Below are 26,671 nucleotides of genomic sequence, written 5' to 3' on the forward strand. Positions count from 1 at the left end.
CACACACACACACACACACACACACACACACACACAAACTGATACATTTTATTTGATGAATACAAGGTTCAAAAGAACTTGCTGAGTTAAACTGTTAATTTCTTTAAAAAAAAAAAAATCTTACTGACTTTGGAATGGGTTGAAATCTCTGACTGACTTTTTATTAGACTTTTGTTTGAAGAATTCGTCAATGTTGCCTAGGAAAAGCAACTGATTTCTCAGTTTTCTCATTTGTGAATATTTCCATGAGTGTGTGTTTGTGTGTGTGTGCCCGTGTTGTTATATTTAAACACGTTTTTTTGTAGGAGAGGAAACAGAAGTTTGCTTTCCGGTGCTCTCCACTCAGCTCCACAGACTGAGCCTCTAATTAAAGTGATTTGTGACTCATTTGCAGTATTACAGTTTACAGATGGAAGCGTCTTGATCTGCCAAAGCTTCCTTTCAGCACAGAGCGATCCACTGAACAAGGATAGAGAGAGAAGACAAAGAACTAGATTTGTACATTTTCAAGGTGAGTGGGGTTTGCTCATGTAAAACTGGTTGCCAGGGTATCGCTATGCGGTTGCTAGGGTGTTCTGAGCGCTCGCTAGTTAGTAGCCTCAACTATTAGCAATAAGTGAATCTTTGTGGAAAGCATGAAAAAGCACACTTTTAAGAAGAGTAGTTATAAGGAAAATAATATAGGCTTTAAAATAATGTTTAAGTGCAGATTGAAAGTAATGTTTTTGGTACTTAATTTCATGTTATTTATAATTAAATGAAAATGCACTGTTTTAAATGTATATTAAATATTAGTTGAACAAAAATGCTTTTTTGACTCATTTAAGTAGGACTTACTTAATTAGGACTGTCATGTTTTTTTTTTTTTTTGGTGATCATGTCTTTTATTTTGAAATTCTTAGTCATGTTTCCTGCTTCCTGTTTGTCATGTGCTTCCCTTTTTCCTTATGTTAGCCTGTCATGTGCTCCCCCTGTGTGTCTTGTTCTGATTGGTTGTTCAGGTCATGTGTTTCTCAGTTCTATTTTCTCATTGGTTCATTGTTTGATTGTTCTCAGGGGTTCTTTGTTAGTCATTAGCCCTCATGTCTCATTATTTCCTTTGTTGTGTATTGAAGTATGTAAGCCTTCCTTGTTTCAGGCCTTTTCGTAGTCAAGTTTTGTTCATGGTTTGTTTCATGTTTTGGAGTTTGTTTATACTTTTGGATTTTATTTACACTGTAAATAAACTGCACTTGGGTTTTCAACAACTTGCCTCAGTGGACTATGTTAGAACTTAAGTACATCTTGTATTGTATTTTCATAATTACTTCTAATGTCTTTGAAATAAGGTTAAAGTGTTCTGCTGAATGACCTGGCAATAATTTAGGTTGAACTAAAATATACTTTAATGTCATTTCTATTGAAATATTGAATGTAAAATCAAATTGAACAGTTCAAATTATAATCAAGTTCTTTACATGTATGTGCACTTCTTTAAAGAGTTACAAAAGATTATTAAAACAACTCTTTACAATGTACTTTTAAGTAAAACTTTTAATTTGACATTATTACAAAGTGTATTTTTTAGAAGTGTGTTATAAGAAACTGTCATGAATGTGCACTCTCTTCAAATGAAACTGTTTAATGAAATAAAAGGCCACTAAGTGTACTTAATGTACTTTTAAGATTTGAAGTACACTACAGGTGCACACTCAAAACAATGAAGTACACTTTTTGACAAGGGCATGACTAAGAAGAAATTACTAACACAAAAGGCACAGCACAAGAGATACAAGGAAATCATAGAAACAGCATGTAAACGAAATGCCATTCGCTGTCGAAATCATTTTCTTTCCATTAGAAACCCCCCAGGGTCGGCCTCTCCACTCAAGAGTGCACGCAGGCACTCTAACCTACTATCTACACCACATACGTGCACAGTCTCAGTGAGGTGAAGAGAGCAGACGTGAGAGAACGACACTTTACGGGCAGCCACATCCTGAGGAAGAGAAAGCAACATGCTCAGCGCAGGCCATGAGAATGTCAGCCACTGGAAAGAGCTGGGCTCTCACACACACAAACCAGACACACCACGAGAGCAAAGGAAAGAGGTGGAGGTGCAGAAGAAAGGGAGTGATAAAATGAAAAGGTAGCAAACAGAGGCATGCTTCAAAGACCAGAGCGGAAGGGTGCAGATCGCTGCAGGGCAGACACATTATAGCCACCGTGACCAACCTCTCTCTCTCTCTCTCTCTCTCTCTCTCTCTCGGTTGTGAATGAGGTAAAATAACATACAGTGACAATGATACATTATACTACACCAATATAGAATTGTTCGAACCATTGGTACATTTGCTCAAAGGCTCAATTAGCCTGCTTGCTCTCATTATGACTGAAGCCATTTGTCTGATAAGGGGGTGGAAACTTGAGCAAACAATGTTCCCTTCTCAATCGGGTCATACAGCACTACTGAAAACCTATACGGTATGAAATACGGCTAAAACATGAGGCGTATCGGTGATCGCTCTGGGAATAGTGAACATTGTGATACCAACTGGTTATTGTATTAAAAGTTCGCTCCACCTGAAGGCCCCTAGAAGCAAAAATGAGATTAAAAAGGTTTTGAGTGTAGTAATGTTGTCTAAACTTAAGCAGGCTTGGTTCAATGTTCTTCTTGCATTATTTGTTTTAAATTACAGTACATTGAAATTTTACAGAGTATTGGCAAGATTTTGTGTTGTTGACTGGAATATCACAAGTCATAAGCCATTAAAATCTTAAAGTTACTCTCATCATAACTGCATATTTTAATCAGGCTGTGAACAGAAAACTTACTTTTGAATAATGTTTGTTAGCTCCTTTAGGATAATTAGCATGTATTTAGCATGTTACTGGATGTCTTCCTGCTGTACAAGACAATTCTACAGTATTGTAGTAAGTTTATTTTTATATATTTGAAAATCAGAGATCATAATAGTTATTTTTCAAAAAATGTTTTATATAATAATAACACAAATAATCAAATAACATCTTCCTAAATATTTATGAAAATCAGGAATAATAGTTTTATTTCAAGACAAAAACTTAACAAAACAATACAAACAATAACAAAACAATATAGCAAAAAGCATGCATAATTATGGAAAAGAGATGATTACAAAACACTAACATTTTTTACAACGTTTTTAATGTTTGTAATTATCTTTTTCTAAGTTTGTAGTAATCTCTCGAAATATATTTGCCACACTGTGAGATTTGTCAACTTTTTGATCCTAATTGGTATGCCTCATTTTGTTATGCAAGTTATCTGTTGCTAAATATGACAATAAACGTGACATTTCAAAGTAAAATTAAGAAAAGCTATAATCTACTGTATAACAATGTATAGTTTTCTGTGAGGAAACCTCTGAAGCTGATCTCCTGACCGACTTCTCCAGTCCAGGCCTTGCGATGCAGTTAATGGAAACCAGACCCTTCTCGTCCATCTTCCACCACTGACACCTTGTAACACTCTCTGGAGGGGTGCGTGTGTGCACACGTTCACACCCATATGGTCCGGCAGGGGAGCTGTGGTCAGGAGAGTCGACCCATTTTCTGACTTTCTGCAGAGTCTGCAGGCTGTTGGCTTCTTTAGAGCAAGGGTAGACGGGGCCCTCGGCCATATGGGCAGCCCCCTGTTTACCCAGTGGACCGCCCCATGGTGTGACAGTGAGCTATGAAGGTACTCTCAGCACCACATCTGCACATGAATCAGGGGTTACCCTGAATCTGAATGCAGCACAAGAAAGCCTCACTATATTGATCATACCTTTGGGATATGTTCTAAACCACTAATTTCAAAATGTTACGCGTAACTCGTCCTGAACCATTACAATAACAAGTTATTGAACTAATGGCTTTCACCTGGAAAACAATAAAATGGAGACTGAAGGAGGGACCTGAATCATATCTAGATACCATGATTTCAAAACAACAATCTTTTTTTTTTCTTAGTTTCACTTTCAAGCTTTTTGTTTTTGAGTGATAATTTTTCAGATTCTCTGTGTTGTTTTTTATTAGTTGTTGCTTTTCATATATATTATATATAGTGTCCTGTGCCCTGTATTTACATTACCATTCAAATGTTTGGGGTCAGTAAGATTTATTTAAATGTTTAAATGTCTCTTGTGCTCACCAAAGCTGCATTTACATTTTTAAACAGTTTTGTAATGTTCAGCCAGAGTTTGAGTTTTCATGGCCTATAGTTGGCATGCTCCTGTTTTTCCTTTGTCTTTGGGGCCATTTACACAACATCATTTTTAACTAAAACCTTTTATGCGTTTTGGCGGTTCATTAACACGGCAACGCCGTTTTGGTGGCCTGAAAACTTTTGAAAACAAGATCCAAAGTGCAAGTTTTGAAAATGATACCGTTATTGTTTCCGTATAAACTACAAAAACGCAAATTTGTGAAAACGCTGAGTGTTCAGTATATAGGGACGTGGTCATAGGTGGAGCGTGGTTTAGCCACGTTTCAAAAATTAACGGGACTTGGGCCAAAAATGCACCTGCACCTTTAAACTAAATCTAGTAATAAAATGAAAATGTCGATTGCGGCATTAAATTTAGATCCGCTCATGTTGCAGCACACTTTTTACGCGTTTTACAGTGTTGCGCACTATAACCAAACACACATGACTCCGTTGAGCTTATGAATGCAATGGCCAATCAGAGGCATTAAGATTAGTAATTGCTGAAACGCTGGAGTTGTGTTCAGTGCGTGAGCTGAACTCTGAATTCTGACTGAATTCTGCTCTCTTGCAAATACTCTCATCATAAACGATGATAAACAGATTTAGTGGTTGTACTCTTGAGAGCGTTGAAACTAATATAAATAGTTATTTTCTATTTACAACGTATTTTTGCAGCGTTGAGCAATGTAGCCAATCACAAACATATTTGATGATTTCTTGAACGCAATGGCCAATCAGATTTAAGTTCGAATCCCCTCACCACTCAAAACGCCAGAGTTTTTGTCCAGCGCTGAGATCTGCACACTCAATTCCTCTCGTTATAATTTAACTGTAACAAAAAAAGTGTAGGCTAAATAAGATATTTATTGTACAGTCAGCTTGTGAGATCGCAATTAATTAAGATGAGTGATTGACAGCCTCGTGATTATGAAGCGAAGGCTTTTATGCATGCTTTCTAGGTGATAATCTATTCAGAATTTGAAGAATTTGTTTTTCAGCTTTAGGCAAGGCAATGGTTAGGCTATTTATTATTCGAACTGGCTGCCCTTCCAAATCATGCTTATGCTTGCCTGTTCAAATTATAGTGGTTTGTAAACATAACCATTTTAATAATGCTGGGACGTGTAGGTTGTTGATAGGCGACACGTAACTATTTCACCCTCCGCCTATGCACGTCGTGTTTCTTTTCAAATTGACATCGCCAACTACTGGCCTGTCAGCATAATACAGTCGTTGTTGTGGAGCCGTGTGAACGAGGATCATTTTGACAACGTTGTCATCTGTATGTGAAAAACGCAAAGGAAACACTTTTCCGTTTCTAGTAAACACCCACCCTTTTCCTTTGTTCCAGTGTCTAGTTGGTTTCCATGGTTTCTGATTGTTAATTGATCCATTTCACCTGTGTCTAGTTAATTTAGCTAATCTTTGTGTGTTTATTTGTTCTTTCAGTTCATTGTCTGGTATTATCTTTGTGTTATTTCCGCAGGAGCTTTTTGACCAAGCAACAATCAGGCAGCCTAAGTCATATCTGACAACTCTCATGTGTTGTTTTCAGAGTTTGAGTTACTGAACTCAGGAAAGAGGTACAGGGTTCCCCTGTGCAAATACAATAGGTATAAGCGCTAATTTGTTTCTCTTTCAATTAAGCTCATAAATGATCAGCGATGAACATGTGACCATGAATTTAATGTAATGTATTGTATATCTGTAATTGAATGTTATGTAGGGACATGATATGATGCTACTTTTGTACAAGCAGACTTTAGAAAATGGTGAATTGCAATTTACACAGCTCTTTGAGTAGCCTTAATGTTTTATGTACTTTTTGTCTTTTAACTGTTTTTAACCATGTATATACTGTATATCTGTGATATCTGTGATTGAATATTATGTATGGACATGATATGATATTACTTTTGCACAAGCAGATTTTAGAAAATAGTGATTTGCTATTTGCACAGCTCTTTGTGCAGCCTTAATGTTTTATGTACTTTTGTCTTTTGTGTTTGTACAATGTTTTAACACTGTACCTCTGTTCTGTCTTGTTGTAATCTGTTTGTAGCAATCTCTTTATATCCAAAACTAATTTCTCCTCGGGGAGACAAATAAAGATACTTTGACTTTGACTTATTTGTTATTTTAAATATTTAAAGAGGCATTTTGAAAAGTAGAAAATTAAAAATGGGTGTAATTTTACATCTATGGAAAAAACAAAGAGCGTGTGAGAGAGTAATGGAAACAGAGAGAGGGATTCTGGGAGGAGAAGGAGCAGACATGAGGGTTGTGTTTACCTCTGTCCTCACGGGGCCTCTGCTATGTGCTCTCTCTCTCTCTGGGAGCCACGAGGATTTCAGGGAGTTCTAGAGAAAGGTTGGTGGGGGAAAACGGGATGAACAATGTTCACTCGTCCACTGCACTCTTTCAGCTGTGCTACCCCTGGCCTGTTTTGTTCGCCGGAGGCCGCTGTGAAACCCATTAAGAAATGGCAAGTCAGGCCCCAGTGAGACAACAACACAAACCCCTTACCCCCACACCAGCTCCTCTGTACCCCAAAACCCCTGGCAACAAAGACGAGGGCAGGAGGGGAGCGAAGCGAGGGAGAAAAGAGGAGGAGCACTGAGAAAGAGGAGTGCACGCTTCAGTGGCTCCCGCATTCAGGCGCCGTGGCCCCGCGCTGCGTGAATGCGGCCGAGTGTTTTCAGTTCCCCAGCACACTTTCACCTCGACGTGTCAGAATAAACCGTACAAATGAGCGCAGGAAAGTGACAGGCTGTGAAAGACATCCTGAAAAGAGGGAGAAAGGAAACAACAGCACAGAGGACAAAACTGGAACGAACATTTTCAAAATGTACCCAGAGGAAAAGTGTATCGCTCAAAGTTTGCTCTTTCAGAGCTCAGGAGACTTAATGGAGTACTAAATTATCTCTTTTTCTTTTTCTGAGAAGCACGAAATTCTCATTTGATCTCTTTTAATCTATCATTGCTATCACTGAAGTTAAAATATATCTCAATTGGATTTCTTTATATGTAAAATCTGGCATATTTAAGCACAGTTTGAGACATTGTTGAGATTTTCCTTCTAATATTTTGAAAGAAAAGTATCAGAACAGATGTATTTTTCACAGGAGAAATACCTGAGAAGCATGGAAAGGTAAAAGTCTCAATTGTTCTCCATTTTATCTAACTGACTAGGAGAAACAATTGAGATGTTAAATATATCTCATTTTTGACTGATAATGTGTGAAATCTCTAACTTTGCAAACTTGGGTGTCTTGAACGAAATGAGCACAGTTTGATATGTTGAGATCTCTTCTGATACTTAAATGGAGACAGTTTTTTTCTTATAAGAAATAGAATAAGAAAAGTCTCCATTTGATCTGCATATAATCTCATTTATGTCTAGGAACAATAGAGATGTTAAAGAGAACACTTTTGATTGCAAACATTGGTATCTCGGTATGATCTGAGACACTGCTGAGATCTCCTACTTTAAAGGAGAAATTGAAGTAGGAAATGTCTCAATTTTTCTTCACATAATCTTAGCCCAGGAGCAACAATTGAGATAAAATAGAGTTAAAATCTGTCTTTTGATTTCAAGCATTCTGGCAGAGTTTCAGACATTGTTGAGATCTCCTCTGAAACTGTAAGAGACACATCTCACACAGAGGTCTTTTCCACAGAATAATGAGATGGTAGTTGAAGATTGATAAACAGACATGGCATGGATAGAGGAATTATGACCAGACTCCTGTGAACATATGGCAGAGGACTGACAGAGGAAAATGACCACATGGAAATGGCCACATGTTTGTGCAGGCCTAATGGAGAACACATGCAATAGGCTACTTTAATGAGCCCAAACAAGAAGCATTTAGAGACAGCATGGAAGTGATCAGAGCTACACAGTGTTTGGTGGTCTGTGTGTGATACAGTGGCTGTATTAAAGGGTTTGTAAAGTGCCTACGACTCTTGAGGCTGAGAGAATGAGGAGTTAAAGACTCTCTGGGAGTCTCTCTGTCTCTCTCTCTTCTTCCCTAAATAGCAGGGCACTTATTTACGGCCCTGAGCTTCTGGAGATTTATGTTGTTTTGTTGCAGTCAGACTGGCGGTGTGGGACGTGTTTCAGCTGGCTCAGACAAATACACAGACTGCTTAGATTAAACACTGCTCATTGGAATATGACTCAGGCCCACCTATACACACACTAGCCACGGTGTGAAAAATTAAGAAATGCTGGCAAAATATAAACTTAAAAGCATTTAATTTTTACATCTAAAAGGTTACATTTAGTTTATATAATGACTGCAGAATCAAACTCTCAAAATCAGCCCAAAATCTATATCTGATGAGCGACACTGGACGTGATGAATCTAAAAGATGAAAAGAACGTCTGATCCCCCCCCCCCCCCCTTTAAATTGTTTTACATTAATCTGCTATTCAACACCTTTACAACAATAGCTGCGTTTTCGTATTCCGATTATAGTCGGTTTTCAATCCGAATGAAAATCCACTATGTAAACAGCTCAATCAGAATACAAAATGCCCCAAAAGAGGGGTGGGATAAACCTTTCTAACCCATTTGATAGAACATGTAAACACTTGATTGAACTGAATTTCTAAAAAATTACAGTTAACTTACCATACTCTTGTGGCCTTTCATCTTCACGATGAGTCTGTCACAGATCCATTGCAAAAGGAGGTGTGTGGTAGTGTGGTTGTCATTTAGTACTGTATTTAGATTTACAGTAGGCTACTATTTCCCTAGCCTGGGAAAACCTAGACAACTTCCGGCAAATTTGCTCTGAAAGTTAGTCTGGCAAAGAGCTCATTCAAGCCCATTTCCAATCCGTCGAAATCGAGGCACCAATCAGAAACGTTGGGGCGGGCTTTACACGATGATGACAGCGCTGGGATTTTGAAGCAGATTTTGTAGCCCACATTACAAAGATGGATGCCGCCGTCGAACATCACTCGTTCGAATCAGCTATCGCGTCTGTTTTAAGCGATTTGAACGTTTCTTTTGGTTAAAAAATACGTCATCTCCTTCATCGCTCTGATTGGTTTTAGGTCTATCCGTGACGTCCGTTGGTGACGGCCCTCTGGAAATGATTTGTCTATGACGCGTTGCCAGACCATAACTCAGTTACAACTGAGAATGGTCTGGTTTTAACCAGGCTACTATTTCCCCAGAATGCATTGAAAATCTACAGTAAAATACTGTACACAGCTTATACAATAGGAAATTGTTGAGAATACAGTAACAATACTGTGAAAACAACTAAACGTACAGTAACATACTTAACGCAGATTCTACAGTATGGGAACTGTTATAGGATACAATAATATTACTGTGAAAACAACAAAAATCATTTACATTTGTATACATGTATACTCAGCAAAAAAAAAAAAGCAACATCCTTCCGCTTTTAAGATTTTTTTTCCAGCAAATTCTGTTTATTCCTTTATTTGGTGATAGTTGGATTATTGTTTATTTTGAAATATATTTTTGTTACTTTTATTTCTCTATTTGTTATTGACTGCCTAATTGGCGGAGTGTTTTTCGATCATTTTCTGCTGTCTGTTAACTTGATTGTCTACTCTTTAATTAGTGAACAAACAAGACTAAATTCATTCTGGCACTCTCACACACTTACATTCTCCTTTCACATACATATATTTCTACTTCACTTTGCAGTTGGAGAGTCCTCAGTTTACTGTGCACACAATTTTTTTTAACAATCAATAGCTCTCAGACACAGCAGAGAGCACAAAATAGCTATAACCCATGTGGGACTCCATCCTTGCAGCTCCCCTTCAAAAAAGAGGTAGGCTGGTGGGCAGGTCACTTCCTGTCCTTCGATCGACTTTCACGATCAGCTCTGCTGGATCCATGAGGTGAGTAATAATGTGTGTGCCAGCCGCGCCCTTGTCCTGCCATGAGTCTCTGCTGCTTACCTGTCTGACAGCAGGTCTGTCCCACTGAGAGCTCCCTCCTTCACATCTTTATTAGTCCTATAAATCTACCGCTTGGATCTGGGCTGCTTTAGGGGACTGATTACTGTGTGTGTGTGCATGCGTGTGTGCATGTGTGAGATCAGGTATACCCTACGTTATGGGCAGGGGCGTTTCCTCAGAGGAGGCAAGGGAGGCAGTGCCTCAAAAAATTGGATGAGAAAATAATCCATTTTACAAAAATAAAATAACACAAATATTACGAAATGTGACATTAAAAAGTATATAAATCACTAATTTTTCTATAGTAACACTGTCCAACAGTGACACCAGCAGGTAAAGGTACAGTGGGAGTCCGTCTCTCTCTCTCTCTCTCTCTCTCTTGCAATATTAGGAATTAAGGTTTGCACAACAGTACTTTACTGGGAATTGGGTATTGATTATTGATTTAAGAAAGGTGTTGGAGATTTATACTGGTAATAATGAATAACTGGGTATTGATGGGAAAGGGCAGAACTGCAAATTCAGTAGTATTGACAGCCAGCGCAACAGCAGTATTGATGAAGGCAAAGGCAGCAGGAGTGGGCCCTGTGCAAAAACGTATATCACATGAAAAGTTTCTGTATCTAAAAAATATTGTATCGATCAAAAGTTTGGAACAATTAAGATATTTTTTAAATAAGTCGCTTGGAGTCCTTGGCTCGACCGACTGAGTTGATGGCATGATCAGTAAAGACCTAAGCGGAGTCTGACGGCCCGAGAGGCAAGGCGACACGGAAGGACCCAGAGACCAAGGCAGAGCCGCGGTAATGAGCAGCCGAGGTGTAGCCAGGGTAGGTGAGGACTGGGGAAGGAGGAGCCAATGGAGCCGCAGGGGTGGAAGTCTGTGGTGAAGGTAAAGCGACAACGGGCCGAGGTGGAGCCAGAGGGACGAGGGAGTTCGGTGGAGTCGGAAGGACGAATAGGATCCTTACACCACGTTGGAGCTGAAGACCGGGAGGTTTAAAGTGCCCCTATTATGGAATTTTGAAAATGACCTTTTATGTAGTGTGTAACATAGCTCTAAGTGAATGAAAACATCCTGCAAAGTTTTAAATCTGAAAGTGCACCGTATATTAAGTTATTGTCTTTCAAAAAGTAAGAGTCAACTCTGAGTCAATGAAATGAATAGTTTTTTCAAACGAGTCAAAAGCCGTTTCGTTGTGACATCAAGACGAAACATTAGCATATTGCCCACCCACTTATTAACTTGAACCCCCTCAAACCAGCAGCTAATTCCTGTGGATACTGGACAGCATCATGTCCAGAAGACCCTGTGCTCTACAATGTGAAGGTAAACTGCCCAAGGACGAGCATCTGAAGAATCAGTGGTAGGGATGGGCGATATGGCCTAAAATCCATATTGCGATATACATTGCAGCCTCTTGCGATAACGATATATATCACGATATATAAATTATAATAGAACCATTTCAGAACAGGTTAGACAGACCATAAGGAAAGCCAAACTGCAAAATGTATTTGTTTTAAAAACATTTATTATGCAAAACTGTAATTATAGAACATAATGTTGCAGATGAATAAAATTCAAGTACACTAGCTGCAGAGACTTTAACAAAGAAAAAGCTTAAAGTATTGGGTTTATTTCCTGTAGTGCACGCCTGTTTCACACATACTCCGTGTGCGGTGGTGTGCGGCACAGGAGCAGCACGCGCTATTGTGCTTTCACATATGGTGCGTTTGCAGTGCGCAACTGATCTACGGCTGTACGACAAACAACATTAATCCTCTATTTTTTATTTCAAATCACTATTTATATTATTAGTGTCTTTTATAAAATAATATAAAAGAGTTTCAGCATTGTGATTCTATTTGTACACAGACAGTAGGCTAGTAATACGCACTCTTTCACAAGACTTAGACTATTCACGTTTAAATTTATAACACTTAAAAACGTATTATTACTTCTATATACACTCACCGGCCACTTTATTAGGTACACCTGTCCAACTGCTCGTTAACACTTAATTTCTAAGCAGCCAATCACATGGCGGCAACTCAGTGCATTTAGGCATGTAGACATGGTCAAGACAATCTCCTGCAGTTCAAACCGAGCATCAGTATGGGGAAGAAAGGTGATTTGAGTGACTTTGAACGTGGCATGATTGTTGGTGCCAGAAGGGCTGGTCTGAGTATTTCAGAAACTGCTAATCTACTGGGATTTTCACGCACAACCATCTCTAGGGTTTACAGAGAATGGTCCGAAAAAGAAAAAACATCCAGTGAGCGGCAGTTCTGTGGGCGGAAATGCCTTGTTGATGCCAGAGGTCAGAGGAGAATGGCCAGACTGGTTCGAGCTGATAGAAGGGCAACAGTGACTGAAATAACCACTCGTTACAACCGAGGTATGCAGCAAAGCATTTGTGAAGCCACAACACGCACAACCTTGAGGCGGATGGGCTACAACAGCAGAAGACCCCACCGGGTACCACTCATCTCCACTACAAATAGGAAAAAGAGGCTACAATTTGCAAGAGCTCACCAAAATTGAACAGTTGAAGACTGGAAAAATGTTGCCTGGTCTGATGAGTCTCGATTTCTGTTGAGACATTCAGATGTTAGAGTCAGAATTTGGCGTAAACAGAATGAGAACATGGAACCATCATGCCTTGTTACCACTGTGCAGGCTGGTGGTGGTGGTGTAATGGTGTGGGGGATGTTTTCCTGGCACACTTTAGGCCCCTTAGTGCCAATTGGGCATCGTTTAAATGCCACGGCCTACCTGAGCATTGTTTCTGACCATGTCCATCCCTTTATGGCCACCATGTACCCATCCTCTGATGGCTACTTCCACCATGTCACAAAGCTCGAATCATTTCAAATTGGTTTCTTGAACATGACAATGAGTTCACTGTACTAAAATGGCCTCCACAGTCACCAGATCTCAACCCAATAGAGCATCTTTGGGATGTGGTGGAACGGGAGATTCGCATCATGGATGTGCAGCCGACAAATCTGCGGCAACTGTGTGATGCCATCATGTCAATATGGACCAAACTCCCTGAGGAATGCTTCCAGCACCTTGTTGAATCTATGCCACGAAGAATTGAGGCAGTTCTGAAGGCAAAAGGGGGTCCAACCCGTTACTAGCATGGGGTACCTAATAAAGTGGCCGGTGAGTGTAGATTTATATATTAAGTTGCTCAAGCAAGTGGCAAAACATTTATACATTTATGTTAACATCGCAAACATTTTAAATTAAAACATACATAATTGACATAAACAGCTCTCTCATACCTTTTCTTTTGCATTTAAATCTTTTTTACAAGAAATATTGCAATCACAAAGAACTTGTTTCACGAAGAGACAAGTGCATCCATTATGTCGCGTTGTTGAGGTAATGTTACTGTGTAGTTTCCTTGCTTTAATTACCCCAAGCTTAAAGTTAAAAAGAAAATGATTGAAAAATAGTATATATATTTTTTTACTATATTAGTAAAAAGATTACTATATTTTCATATCAATCCGTGTTCATTTTGACCATGAACCATGCGCTGTCACTTTAATTCAGCACGTGCAGCACAGCAGAAATAGACTGTGTGGAAACGATCACTGCACTGCTGTATACACACCGCTCCTGGAACGCATTGCCGCACCGCATCCGCGTGCAGGCCGGTTAACATGGGTACGGAAAAAATATATAGCCTACATATGCACTGCAAACGGAATATGTGTGAAACAGGCGTTAGCCAGAACTGTTGCCCATACAGAGTATAGTTTGCTGCTGCTCGTCGGACGGCTTAAATCCGAACCAATGGATGTTGCACCGGTTTTTTTTACCAGCTCCTCCGTTTCGCTTTCAGCCATGTTTACTCAAGATGTCGAATACGATGATGCGTTGCAGCCGTTTGCAGCTCGTGGCTCTAAATTTTGCGGGTAGATTGCGTCAACATGCATTATCGCGATACTGCAATATAATTAAAATCCATATCGTAGACCAATTTTGTATCGTTTATATTGCATATCGTTTATATCGCCCATTACTAATCAGTGGTTAAAATTAATCTTTACCACAATACCACAGCAGTATAATCCAAAACTTTTGCGGTGTACCCTTTATTTTCCTGACGACTGTTTCTCAAATCTAGGAGTTCAATGCAGGATTCGCAAACCGCTTGCTCTTGAAAGATGGTGTTCAAAATACTTAGTTTTGAGTTTTATATTGTGTTGGTCTCCTGCTAACTGGTTAACTCACATTATTACTGAAATACTTCTGCTGATCATTTGTGGGCCACTATTACCTAAAACTATCTATTAATGCAGATTGTCGTTCTCATACTTTGAGGAAAGATTAAGCATGGAGCAAGATTTGGAGTAATGTTTTTTGTTACATCGGTCATTCATGCTAGAGCTCGGCTAATGTATGCACTGTTATTGATACAGTTTCCACATGTTCACCGCGATAAATTAGAAAAAATACTCAGCAAATAAATAAGTACAAGTAAAATAATCGGTTTGTTGATGGACATGCACTTGTTAATGCTGATGGTGAGGAATTATAGTTGCAACATCTCATAATGTACCTCAAACTAAGTAGTGTATCACTGAGAGAGACGTCCTCCTCGAGTCGTCCTTGCGATGGAGCTTTGGGTTGACTATTTCTTCCAATGTATCATCATCGGACTCGCGCTCGAATTGATATGGTAAAATGAGTCGGCAGAGGAGAAGGAGCCGAGGAGCTATACCGCACCAGCATAGCTGACACCGAAAAACTGGATGGCTTACATGGATGAGGAGGGAATTGGAGGCTGAGTGGGACGATGGAGGGAGGGAGACGATCAGCGACAATGGAGACTTGGCGCTGTGCAAAACCATCAGTGACAATGAAGACCTGGAGCTGGGCAGGACCAGTGGTGATTAAAAAGACTTTTGAGTTGGGCAGTACCAGCGTCGACGATGAAGCTTGTCAGACGATGAAGCTTGTCAAGACCAGCGGTGATGAAGAAGACGTGGAGCTAGGCAGTACCAGGGACAACAAAGGAAAAGACTGGAAATTTGACTGGACCATCGAAGAAGGAAGAAGTTCATGGGTGCGGAAGAGGGTGGGAAGTGGCTCTGCCGAATCCCAGTCAATCAAACACTCTTCATCATCCAATTCCACTAAAACTCCCACAGGCATAGATATATAAACCGGCTCGCACACCTGTGGCTGCAGGCTCTGGCTCAGTTGCAGGCATTGGCTCAGGCACAGGGTCCATGGGGGTAATTTTCTGCAGTGTCAGTGAATGATGACCTTAACATGGGGTGTGCACACTCCAGACACTAGAGAATGGCTTCTCTCCATGTCCTTCAAGTCTGGTAAGTCTGTTGGTCTGTAATAATTAGCTCCAACTCACTATATAGATTTAATAGTCTCATCATCAACATAAGAGCGCAGGGCAAGCTGGCAAATGCGAGTGGTGTTCTCCAAAATAAAGGAGCTCTTCACAGGAGAGGGCGATAAAGTCAGCTGCTTGATTTTATTAAGCCTCTTTTTTTTTGGAAACAAATTGTTTTATTTATTTTTTAACATTAAGGGTTTCCCGTGACACAAGCTGATGTTCGAAACCGCATCAGCAGTAAAATCAACTTGCATCTGATATGTTTTAGTAAAATTCGAGAGAAAACCAGCAAAGCATGTCATTACCTGATCGTCCTCTTTAACACTTCTTTCCTTGCTTTTGCCATCTGATAAGGACTTCTTCCAGGCGTAGTGTGGCTGCTTGTTTGTATCATTCATCCCTTGAGATGTTTGCCGCCTCTCATCTGCCATATTGACCCAGACTGGCTCGTAGTACAGCACACATTTTCTGCGAGAGCTTTGATGTTCTCTCTCTGAACAGTAAGCTGCACTCACAAACAGCGCCAGCTCGGCCTGCATGAGGGCGTCTGGAGACTGACGAGGTTGTCGTGATGATAATGAAAGCGGGCCGCACTGAACAGAAGATAATCTAGATGAGCCAGACGGAGCTCCTCAGAGAGTGGGGGAGAAAGTCCGAGAGGTAGAGAGAGAGAGAGAGTAAAAAAAAGGAAAAGAGAGGTATGTTTGTAATTTACAGGAGGGCAAAGAGAGAGCTAATTAACCCTGCTTCCTCACCATGTCACAGGCCCCTGGAGTATCAAACAAGAGGAAATGGTCCTCTACAGTGAATTAGACTACACTTAGGAAAAATAAACTCCTTTGAGTTTCAGAAATGAGTGACTATTTAAAACTAACAGGGAAGAGTCGTTTTGAATTTGAATGAATGTGCTTTGCTTATTGTTTTTGATTTCAGGTTGATAACACACTTTGTTTTGTGTGGTTATTATTGGCAGACTAGGAAATGTAAATCATTGAGGTTTTAGTGTTCATGTCACTAAATGACTCATAGTATCAATGGGCTTGGTCTACTTGGTCTTGGGCAACTAATGTCAGAGCTGAGGCCTGGTGGTTACTGCATGTGAGCAGTTGTGATTATGCTAGTAATGCAGGTTGGAAAGGATTTTGGATTGAAATAAAAACTATTGTGACTGATTTGGAATAATCACAAATGATTCTAATAGAGTTTGATGTTAGCATGTTGCTTAGCTAATAAACATAAAAAAATAAAATGCACAGACAAATATTGGGAAAAATTGTAATTGTCAATACTTGTTGGTATTTAATGAAATCCTTGTGAAAATGAAAGCACTTAATTGTATTGCATGTGCACTTGTGTACTTCATATCTTAAAAGTGTATGCTTAAAAAAACAGTACTTGCAGATAATATATAAAAGGCTGCTTAAAGGGACAGTTCACTCAAAAAAGAAAATCAAATTCTGTTATCATTTATTCACCCTCACAACATGACATCATGACTTTGCGTAAACATACATGTCACTTTCAAGTCAAGTGGCGTGTTATCTATACGCATTTTGAGCTATCCGCGTGTATGTCCACGCCGAAACGAACTGTCATCTTTTATGATGTCTACGCCATTAAATGTCCGAGTGATTCCGCGTGTATGTGTACGCCGTTAAATGTCCGAGCGAAACGAAGCAAAATCTATATCTACATCTGTGGAGCGATATTTTTTTTCCTAGGATGGTAGGAGAAGACTCATAAATGGTATTAACCCCAGTGACGGGTAGGTTTAGGGACGGGGTTGGGGTAGGTCATATATTTATATATACATAATACAGTAATGTAACGTTAAGTCAAAGGCGTTGATAAACACGCTGAAAAGCGATTATGCGTGTTGATAGCACGCCAAAAATGGAAATACGAATTGGCGTGTCATACATACGCCATTTCATGAGATCAGTCTGACCCTCAAGTTGTTCCAAACCTGTATAAATGTCTTTGTTCTGCTGAACACAGGAGGATATTTTGAAGAATCTCGACCCCCATTGACTACCATAGTAGGGGGAAAAAAATACTATGGTAGAATTTTTATTTTTGGGTGAACTATCCCTTTAAGTGAACTTTCATTACTTTTTTTAAGTCACTTTTAAAAAGTGTGCACTTTGAAATTAAATCATTATATTTTAATAATCTTTTGTAGTGCTTAAAAGTACAATTATTTTGATATCAACTAACATACTAAAGTACATGTAAAGTACTTGATTATTCTACTTTAGTGTCTTATTCAATTTTACATTAAAAAATGTATATTTAAATTATGTGTTAAATTGCAACTTAACAAATACAGTTCCAATAGAAATGACATTAAAGTCAATTTTAGTTTACCATAAATGCTTAGTACATTCGGCAGTACACTTTAACCATATTTATTTAGATTTTCAAAAAAAAAATGAAATTGCATATAATGATGTACTTAATTCATAAATGGGTCAAAAAGTTCAACTAAATGCATGTATTATACATTTAAACAATAATACATTTTCATTCAATTGCAATGTGAATTAAGTGTCTGAAAACATTACATTCATGCACATAGTATATTACTTCTATAATAAGTCTGCTAAACAATACAAAACATTGCTGAACAATACATTTACAGTATCTAATAATCTTGATTAATTTTCATTTCTATACAGTTGTAACATTTCACAAACAACATTATATTTATAAATTAACATTAACCTAGACTAATAAATGCTGTACAAGAAAAATGTTCATTGTTAGTTTATGATACCTGATGCATAACGTTAAAAAAACCCTCAACCTCATAACGTGTACCATTTCCCTCAACTCCTGGAGGAATTGTCACACTACATTGTAGGATTGCTTTCTCTATGCACTGCAGCATGCATGTGATTTTGCATTAGAATTTGACCTAAAGAGCGTGTCCGAGGCTCTCTTTGTACCCATCATGCCTTAATTGAAAGACGAGTACAGAGAGCAATGTGAAGGATACCTCAAGAGAAAGAGGAAGGCATATCTGAGATTGTGTAGTGCTGTTAGTGTTTAATGCTCACTCCAGTGGCAGACAGACCCACTGCTGTGTGTTCCACACATCCTCCAGCAACAAGCATCCTCATTACCATGCCTAAAATTACCCTTTGACCCCTGCTCCAGATGGCTTGTGTTTTCATTCTTCGGGAAAAAAAATGGAGAGTGTTTTGACACCATCAGGCTTCAGGCACGGGAACAAACCCTGACAACGGCAAGCTAGACGCGGCTTCTAGACATAATGTGCGCTGCCGCTTCTCTTGCCTGAGCGTGTGCATATCGTTACTGTTCATTAAGAGAACAACATCTGCATGCTGTTTGTTTGTTGGCAATATGTACAATTGGGAAAATATTCATAAATAATGACCTTGAGCTTGGGAAAGGTACTATACAAATAAAACATGTTGCTTAGGCAAACATCACAATTATTATTGTGCAAACAAACCTCTAACCCTAATTATTAAACTTTGACACATGACTCAACTTGCAATTTTTGTGCTAGGGACATGATACCTCAAATCATGTGACGTGTTGAGAAGTGCTGGTGCTGTTACTTTTCTAAGACTGTGATAATACCCTGATCTGGTGCTCAAGAAACATTTCTTGATTACCGATGCTAAAAACAGTTGTGCTGCTTAATATTTTTGTGGATTTTTTTTTTTTCCAGGATTATTTGATGAATAGAAAGTTAAAAAGAACAGCATTTTGTAAATATCTTCTCTGTCACGGATCAATTTAATACATTCTTGCGACATACAAAACCCAAATTAGGCCTATTGATCAGAAGTGTACATTTCTGTATATTTTTCTTATAATGATAAACGATTATGCCACATAACTCTTATCCTTAATGCTCACCAAGGTTGAATTTAATTGTTCTAAGAGACAGTAAAAACAGTAATATTGTTTTTGTTTGGTTTTTTTACAATTGAAATAACTGTTTTCTATTTAGAATGTAATTTATTCATGTCATTTTCAGCATCATTACTCACTCTTCAGTGTCACATGATCCTTCAGAAATCATTCTAATATGCTGATTGGCTGCTCAAGAAACATTTATTTATATTATCACAGTCAGGACATGTTTTATGAAGGATATGAATGTCAACAAGCAGGAATTTACTCTTAACTTTGCCATTCAATGATATAAAGCTGGACTTTTTGACTAAGCAAATACAACCAATGCTCCATTTGTTCTTCTACGTGTTGAGACAGTGAATGCTCTTCACAAAGGATTGTGCCAAAAACAAAGAGGTCCCATTCAAAAGTCTTCTCACGCCATCACCGCTTCTGTTTCATCCCTCCATCAGGACAGACCACGAGCGCCACGGTGAAGAAGAACTAAAGTCAGTGGAGCATCCGCTGAAATGTGGCCCTAATCACAGCGGCCTGTGTAAGAGTATGAAGACGCTGAGATCATCCATATGCTTTAAACAAACTCAAGGTTTTAATCAGGTTTTCAAAGAAAGGAAGACATTTTTCCTTCCTCTTTCGATTGTAATCATTCTCTCCCACTAACCCCTTTTTGCTTTTGCTGACGTTCAGGAATGTCTCTGTGTGTGTGAGTTTGAGGGGATATTTACTTCTGAAAAAAATGGTAAAGAACAGCGTCTTCTCTCTCTGACAGGAATTTCTCACAGAGGATCTTTCATTCTTCTCCTTTGGATACGCATTCATGTGTGCAGCTCAGGGCAGCTGGCCACAAGTTCCTTTAAAGTCGGCATGAAACAGAAGTTGAGATAGTCTTTTCTTCCCTATATGTGAAACGGCTTCTTGATCAAGAGAAATGAGGGCGGGGCTTGATTCGGTCCATTGGGAATTGATTGGTTTGCTACTGCTGTGATGTAATGTGATTGACAGGTTGTCCCGCCCTCACGCTATAAACACATCACCAGAGAAGAGAAGTGATGTTGTTGCAATAGGGAAGGGGAAGTTGTTTTGATAAAAGATAATTAATTGATTGATTGATTAAAGAAAATAATAATGTGCACAGATAAATCGTTTGTAATAAATACTTCAATATTCCACCCACTCCCCTCCAAAAAAAGAAGAAGAATGATTTCATGGTGACTTTAAAGCGGCGTGTGTAAACTATCAGCTTGTGCAGCTGGCTGGACGAATCACATCAACACAAACAATAAAACACAACTCACTGCGACACATCATCAAATTTAAAGTAAAGTCTTCTGACATGACCAGTTATCAAAATATGACTCATTACATGCAAATTGGTCTGCGTACTGTAATCCGGTCTCTCTATGCCCTAGATACCTGCACGTGAGGAGTAACTAAATATTGTAGAGGAATCTAATTGTTTCAGAGGAAAGTGAATGCTAAACATCGCTCATGGCGCATGTCCCGTTCCTGTCAAGGATTATTTTGGTCTACTAGCATCAGAGGCACCAAGCCAGAGGAAAATGTTATTGCTCTGTTATTGCTTTGTGATGCTCTTCCACATGAGGCATATTGGAGTTTCATTGAGGTTTCTTAGTTTCAGATGTTTGTCTTTAAATTTCTTAGAAATTAAAAAACAAGAGACAGTTGTTGACATAGTAAGTATACAGAACTAGGCCTATACATTTAATTTGATTTGCACAGCTCAAAATTTGGTCTCGGGAGATTTTGATAGGATACTTGGGAGGTTGGGATACTTCTTTCTAAACTCCAGAGGACACAGATGTGAAATTCCTGGGGTCTTTTTTTATGATAAAAAAGTGTAGACTATATATACACACTACAGTTCAAAGATTTGAAATGATTAAAATGATTTAATTTGTTTTTTTGTTTTTAAATTTGAGGGAAGTTTTATTCTTTTTGGGAAATTAATACTTTTATAGCAAGGACGCATTAAATAAAAAGCGACAGTCCTAAAGACATTTATGCTTTTACAAAATATTTGTATTTCCAATAAACGCTGTTGTTTTGAACTTTTTATTAATATTTTATATTCTATTTAAATAATCCTGAAAAAAATCTCGGCCTATCATGTTTTCCACCAAAATTTTAAGACGCACAACTGCTTTTAACATTGATAATAATAATAAGAAATGTTTCAATAAGCAAATCAGCTCATTAGAATGATTTCTGACTGGAGTAAATGACTGCTGAAAATATATATTGGCACCCAAACTCGCAATTTGACAAGATTGTTCTTACCCAAAATATAACAGTATTTCACATTAGTTTAGTAGTTTAGTTTAGCATATATCAGTAGGCCTACTTATTTCCAAGATCAAAGGGATTTTTTTTTTTTTTACCAGGCTAGTAACTTTAAATAAAAACTTCAGACCATGTATTCCTATGTAGATTATATTCCAAAGGTCTCTAAAAATATGCCAGAAAGCCATCTCCTGGTTTTATGTGGAGTTTTTTGTCTGATATGTGCTTCATCTTATAGGATCTGTCTCCCCCTAGTGGCGCGTAAGTGGTTCTTAAGTTTCTCAAACAATCACATGAGGAAAGAATATAAATATTTAATATTTGATTAAAACAGTGCTTCAATTTCATGGTTCATCAGGGTAAAAAATAAGTTCCTCAAAATAACACTAGTTCTTCTGTGTGCTGTCCAACACAAGCGGTAATCTGAACCCTCATTTCAAACATTATCTATACGACAGTCCAGTATAACGTAATGGCATATTTGTATGGATTTTGTAGGCACTAAAATCAATTATGGAGCCACAGCCTTCAAGACGAGCTCCTAAACGCTGATATCCCTAATGATGAGCTTCCCGTCGCTGTTTACAGAGTCCAGCAAATGCCTATTAGGGCATGACTGCAGGGGTCGAAGCCCCTTAAACTTGTTTAATCACTCTCTGAGACCAGTCAAAACAAAAGTGGGATGCAGATCCCAGATCAGCCCTGGTCTTATAACTATTACTTAGTGACAAGCCTGACTGACCCTAAGACAGTTCAAAAGTCTCGACATCAGCAATGGCAATCAGAGCATTTCACTCTGATCTCTGTCTTACATCTCGAGTTACACATAAAACGTGTATGTGAGCCTCTGTTTTGGCCTGCGTTTTAAAGGAACACTCCGACTTTTTGGGACTTTAGCCTATTCACCTTATCCCCCAGAGTTAGAAAAGTCCATACATACCTTTTTCATCTCCGTGCGTGCTATAAGTCTGTTTGACGCACCCACCGCTAGCCTAGCTTAGCACAAAGACTGGATGTAAATGGTTGCAGCTAGCATACTAATCCAAATAAGTGACAAAATAACGCAAACATTTTCCTATTTACCTGTTGTGATTTGTATAGTCACAGAGTGTACAAAAAACGAAGTCACATGAGACAGACATATTTTAACCGTATAAATACTGGGAACTATATTCTCTGAAGGCGAAGCACTGCTACTTGGGCGGAGTGATAACCGCAGCACCTGAGACGCGCCGTGGTGAGGAGCAGAGAGCGCGTCTCGGGTGCTGCGGTTATCACTCCGCCCAAGTAGCAGTGCTTCGCCTTCAGAGAATATAGTTCCCAGTATTTATACGGTTAAAATATGTCTGTGTCTCATGTGACTTCGTTTTTTGTACACTCTGTGACTAAACAAATCACAACATGTAAATAGGAAAATGTTTGCGCTATTTTGTCACTTATTTGGATTAGTATGCTAGCTGCAACCATTTACATCCAGTCTTTGTGCTAAGCTAGGCTAGCGGTGGGTGCGTCAGATAGAGTTACAGCACGCACGGAGATGAAAAAGGTATGTATGGACTTATCTAACTCTGGGGGATAAGGTGAATAGGCTAAAGTCCCAAAAAGTCGGAGTGTTCCTTTAACACAGCCCTCTGGGGTTATAAGGGGCCCCTGCAGCAGTGTAGCAGAAGGCCAGAAAAATACATTACGCAAGTATGCAAGTGCAAATGCAAATGTTTCTTTGACCAACGCATTGTAAGCATGGGGCTCTGTTAAACATCCTATAATTTACTCACCCTGAAGCCATCCTATAGGTGTATCTTTCTTCTTTCATCTATGTCAGCTTTATAACGGGAGTGAATGGTGTCTTGTTTTTTGAAGCCCAAAAAAGGGCATCCATCCATCATAAAAGTAATCCATACTGCTCCAGGGGGTTAGGCCTTCTGAAGCTGATGCGTTTTTGTAAGAAAGATATCCATTTATATAACTTTAATCACTAGCTTCCGATAACGTCCGTCCGCGCGTTCAAGAGAGTCAAGTTCCGGCGTATGACCTATAGGTGAGAATAGACGCTTGCGGTCAAACAAATAGGGCTGGGTAACAAACTCAAGCTCCTCTGACATTTCTCTTTAAAAATTCTCGTTTTAGACTTGTAATTTGTGACCTGTGTTTTGTTTTGCTCTGTCCTTTGCACTTCCAAGTTCGTCAATACGTTATGTGTCGGGCTAGAGTTCACTCTTTCGCTGGAACTAGACTCGCATATAGCTACAGCTCAGAGGTTGGGTCATAAAAATTACACCATAATCTATTATTAGCCTACGTACCAGTCATTTAAAAAATAATAATATTTTTTTAAGGATAATAGCCTAAGCCTTTTAATAGGCTTTGTTTTTGTTCACATTTCCATTTTTATTCACAAAATTACAGGACAAGCATGAATTTATTTATTTATGAAGAGACTGGTCACTTTTCAGGTTACATCATAAAGGTTTGTCCAAAAAATTGCAATAAGCTTTGTGCTTTGTTACTTTTGATAAGAAACAAAGTCTCAGCTTTCAAATTCTGTATACATTTTAAGACAAATTTCAAACAAAAATAGCCTACCGTTTAATATGGCGCGCGAGATACTGCCGAGTGAACAGATCATCCCTTCCTCTTTACTATGTTACAGAACAAAATAAACATACATGGACATTAGAAAATATGTTGAAAGATACAGTCCAGCTTACCAAAATCCGTGTCTCATGTAATTGCTCAATCAGTGTTTACTCCAATATTATGAAGCTGCAGACTCGGAGCCTGCATCTACAGTCCCCCACCGAGAGTCCCGCATTCTCAGACCCCTCGTTTTTCGAACACAGCGCCTCCTGCTGTTCGAAAGATCGTATAACACCCGCACACAGAGTACAGCGCACGCTTATCCAAATGCAATTAAAAACAATAGGATGCAATATTACGGTCTCCAAATAAATGATCCAATAAATATTTGCGTTCCCTGCAATATTACGGTCTCCAAATAAATGATCCAATAAATATTTGCGTTCCCTGCTTAATGCATGTGCCAAAAAAAACAACTCATTGCGATGGAAGGGATACAATTACAGATTGAACTATCTTCTAAAAAATAGTATGTGATATTATATTGCTACAATGTTTTTTTTTTATATTTTTTTTATTCAAATTCCAATTTTTCTTTCAGTTCAACCTATAATGGTCTAATTAGCATTACCATGCTAACATTACAAAATCTGTTTTTTTGATATTTTGAATGCGAAGCAAAATAAATCAGAATAGACAAAACACCAATAATAAACAATTCTGTACTTTATTTAATGATCACCTAAACATCATCTTGCTGTAAAGAAAAAAGGAAGAAAAAACTGTGTTCGTGACTTTACTTTTCGTCTTCAATTGCATTAAAAAAACTAATTTATAAGTCGCTTTGCATAATCATAAAATGATATGTTGCTGGGTTCGGCAGGGGCGACTCCATCGATGTATGGTGTAGCCTACCCTGGAATAGCCTACAACAGTAGGCCCGATAGCACATGTCTTATGATGTTTCAAAAAGAAAGAAAGAAAAAAAAGAAAAAAGATGTTTGCAAATGTTACCTTCATGTTGCACTGCTCTGTTGAAGTGAGATGTTTTTGAACTTTGGACAACTTTGTGGGTTTGAAATATATGGGGGCACAAAATGGGCAGTGAAAATCACTGCAGCATTTATGACATATCTACAAAAAGTCCAAGGTTAAAGGCTAACGTTAACTATCAAAATATTGTCGGGGGGAAGAGGGCGAAAAACCATACATTAACGGCTCAAATCTTGTTACAAACTATCTTTACAAATATTAAATGGACTATTCATATGTTGTATCGATGAGCTAAATTAGTTTTATTAAAAAATAAATCAGGCTACTACGATTCGCTAAATAAAATTGAAGATAGCCTATACGCACGTTTTGGCTTAAGTTCTTCACATGTTTATCCGATACAATTTGATAGGAGGCGCTGTCTCTAAAAACGAGGGGTCTGAGAATGCGGGACTCTAGGTGCAGGGGGACTGTAGATGCAGGTCTCCGAGTCTGCAGCTTCATACTACTCGTTTTAACCGCAGAAAGACGTCAATCAGCTTGTAGAAAAGCCATTCGCTGCGTCCCAATTCGCCTACTTATACTACGCCCTAAAAGTATGTACTCTTTTTGTGAAGAAAAAGTACATACTTTTGAGTGTGTAGCAAAAGAGTAGGCAAGCTTTGGGACATACTACTTCGTCATCTTTAACGGACAGATCTGTCGCGTGAATCATATCACCGTAAACTGCCCTGTCAATCATCTCGTCACAGTTAAAATCCTCCATTCAATCTAATATAACTTCTTACCATTTCGGAGATAATTGTTGTCGCACGTTCATCTGCCAGTCATGGGTCTTTCATGCGGAGACTCTCCTCATGTGTTTGGAATTTGAATATAATAATGCATTTAAAAGTTAATGGCTAAACGTATCTTTGCAAAAGTTCACAATGCTGCTGCAGATGCAATATAATGTGGACAACATTGAATAAATACATTTTCGTCAGGTTAGATACTGATAATTAATCACTCAACCCCCTTTATCTAAACCTCTCTACATAACGTCTCTGGTTACTCACGTAACCGTAGTTCCCTGAGAGGAGGGAACGAGACATTACGTATGGGGAAATCCATTTTCCTTGAATCATGAAGTCTGATGGAATAACTCTTTTGCTTGCAAATAGCCAATGGCGGTCCCGCCATCACCTGATTGGCTGACACTGCTCAATATAGGTGACGGCAGGCGCCAAAAACCTCAGAATCTTAGCTGAACGAGAGTAAGGAGACTGAGAGTCCCTCCCACACGGCAGGTTACGTAATGTCTCGTTCCCTCCTCTCAGGGAACTACGGTTACGTGAGTAACCAGAGACGTTCCCTTATCGAGTC

The 26,671-nt window shown here is 38.8% G+C and overlaps 2 long non-coding RNA genes across 2 annotated transcripts; one reads left to right on the top strand and one right to left on the bottom strand.

Annotated features, from left to right (window-relative positions):
- Nucleotides 1-303: 303 nt before the first annotated feature.
- LOC130087763 (uncharacterized) lies at nt 304-3,552 on the top strand. The gene is made up of 3 exons (XR_008807386.1): nt 304-511; nt 1,841-2,260; nt 3,379-3,552. It is a non-coding gene; the product is annotated as an uncharacterized LOC130087763 (long non-coding RNA).
- Nucleotides 3,553-25,026: 21,474 nt separating this feature from the next.
- Nucleotides 25,027-25,814, bottom strand: LOC130087764 (uncharacterized). The gene is made up of 2 exons (XR_008807387.1): nt 25,244-25,814; nt 25,027-25,202 (listed from the first exon to the last, which is right to left on the bottom strand). It is a non-coding gene; the product is annotated as an uncharacterized LOC130087764 (long non-coding RNA).
- Nucleotides 25,815-26,671: the final 857 nt, after the last annotated feature.

Source organism: Rhinichthys klamathensis, unplaced genomic scaffold (assembly GCF_029890125.1).
Source record: "Rhinichthys klamathensis goyatoka isolate OS25496 unplaced genomic scaffold, OSU_Roscu_1.1 h1tg000111l_1, whole genome shotgun sequence".
Taxonomy (NCBI): domain Eukaryota; kingdom Metazoa; phylum Chordata; class Actinopteri; order Cypriniformes; family Leuciscidae; genus Rhinichthys; species Rhinichthys klamathensis.